The sequence below is a fragment of the Gossypium arboreum genome, chromosome 13, assembly GCF_025698485.1.
Source record: "Gossypium arboreum isolate Shixiya-1 chromosome 13, ASM2569848v2, whole genome shotgun sequence".
In the NCBI taxonomy this organism is placed as follows: Eukaryota; Viridiplantae; Streptophyta; class Magnoliopsida; order Malvales; family Malvaceae; genus Gossypium; species Gossypium arboreum.
The window spans coordinates 6,580,431-6,582,598 of NC_069082.1; the positions used below are offsets into that span (position 1 = coordinate 6,580,431).

The 2,168-nt window shown below is 35.6% G+C and overlaps 1 long non-coding RNA gene across 1 annotated transcript; it reads left to right on the top strand.

Moving 5' to 3' along the window:
• Positions 1 to 292: 292 nt before the first annotated feature.
• On the top strand, positions 293 to 1,623 carry LOC128286932 (uncharacterized). Its single transcript, XR_008277620.1, has 2 exons — positions 293 to 423; positions 1,343 to 1,623. It is a non-coding gene; the product is annotated as an uncharacterized LOC128286932 (long non-coding RNA).
• The last annotated feature ends 545 nt before the right edge of the window (positions 1,624 to 2,168 follow it).

The window sequence follows — 2,168 nt, forward strand, 5'->3', positions numbered from 1 at the left end:
GGATTTGCATGACAAACCTCCCATTTACATGAAGTGGCTAGCCATCATGTTGTTGTAGACAAAATGTACACTTGATATCCATAATTTATGGTACAAATTGATACAAATTGATAATAGGTTAGGTAAATGTTCCATGATAATGGGTTAGGTAAATGTTTCATGATAATAGGTTAGGTAAATGTTCCATGATAATGGGTTAGGTAAATGTTTCATGATAATGGGTTAGGTAAATGTTTCATGATAAGAATATCATGTCTTTTGTATTAAAGAATTAAATGGATGAAATATGAAGTTTTATTAAAAGAAAAGGGTGAAAAGAACAAAGTTTTGTCCATCTTTGTTCATCATAGCTGAAAGTTAGAGAAGAGAAAGGAGAGGAGAAAGCTCTTGAGTATTCGGTCATTAGAAGGAGGAAAATTGAAGGTAAGTTCTTGGTACCTTGCTTCTATTTTGAGGTTCATGAGTTCTTCTTGATTCTACCTTAACTCTTGAAGTATATTTTGATTTTTGGTTGTGTTGTGAGCATTTGGTCATGAATTAAAATGAAGGAAATGGTTGTTGTTTCATGTTCTTTTGATGAAAAATGGAAGATATGTGAAGTTGAGCCAAACAAATGAGCATGCATGTGCCTTAGATGCTAAAGGGAAAAATCGGCTAACATGTTGTGCTTTAAAATGATGAAATGGAGATTATGCTTAAGTAAAAATCATAGATACGTGATGATTGATTGGTGATATACATGTTTAAATAACATGCATGCAAGATAGGTGTTTGAAAGAGTGATTTGGTAATAAATCTGCTTGGGGCAGCAGCAGTAATGTGACTTTGGAAAATCACCATAAATTGTGGGAGAAGAATTAGAAGCTGAATAAATTATGTAATTAAAGCTTATTGAGTCTAGTTTCTAATGAAATAAACAAGAACATATTTTGAATTCTGTACAATGAGAAATTTGATTCGTAATGAAGGGTGGTCAGATTAGTCAAACAGTGAAACATGGGAAACTTTGAGAAAAATCTGGTATTGATCGGCTAAACCAAAAATTCTGAAAATTTTATGGATAGAAGATATATGAGTCTATTTTCAAGGAAAATTAACGGCACTTGATTTGGAGTTTCGTAGCTCCAGTTATAAATAATTTAGTGACTGTTGCTTAGGAAGACAGCTTGCAGTGAAATTATGATTATGTGGTAAATATTGACAAAAATTTGTTAATGAGTTGCTTATTGATTTCTTATAAGCTTACTATGATCTGTAGGTGTGGTTGGCCTAATATTGTAAGGGGTTAATACGTAGTTTGTATTTGAATAGTTAGATTAACGTGTTAGTAATCCAATTGTAGGCGGTTCGTGTGTGGATCTCGTCAGCATATCGTCGCAAACAAGTGTGTAACTAACACCCTCTTTCTTAGTCTAGATCGGCAAAAGTCGAAAAGCCGAAATGCCGAAAACCGGTATTTTGTAGATTTGCGAGTGTGCGAATGCTCGTGAGGTAAATCGATTAATGTTTTTGGTAAGCTGCAAAATTTGGATTGCAAAGTGCATGATTTTTGTGCCCTCGATATTTTTGGGCTTAATGGGCCAAAATTGGAATGATAGGCCAACGGGCCCAATTTGGTAAGAACCCTCGGTACGTGATTCTGTTAGTACGTGAAAAGTAGGAATATGCATGAAAAACCCTAAAAAAGATAAATTACTGAAATACCTTTAAAAGTGGAAAATTTACAGTTTTACCCCTAGTAGATAAATTACCAAATACCCCTAGGGTTAAATTGACCTAAATGCATGTTTGATGTTGTTATTATTTGCATGCCATGTTATTATCGATGCATGGATTGGGATATTGACGGAGGAAGTACTGAAAGTGGCTTGTCCACGTCTTGGAGGCTTTGCCTCAATTCTTTGATAATCGAGCGACAAGGTACAGAATCGTGGAGTGTTAATTTGGGTGGGTTGAGCTATTCCCCATAGAGTGTATGGCTGGTACGGATGGAGTGTAGTGGTTGGTGGGTTGAGTAGTCTCCCAAATGGGCTTGCATATGTTTCTTGATGTTGCATGTATTTTGAAATGGGCCTATGGGCCATCACATTATCTGAATAAGGGCTAAGGCCCGGTTTATTATAATCTGAAAAGGGCTCTAGCCCAGTACCATTATTACTGAATGGGCT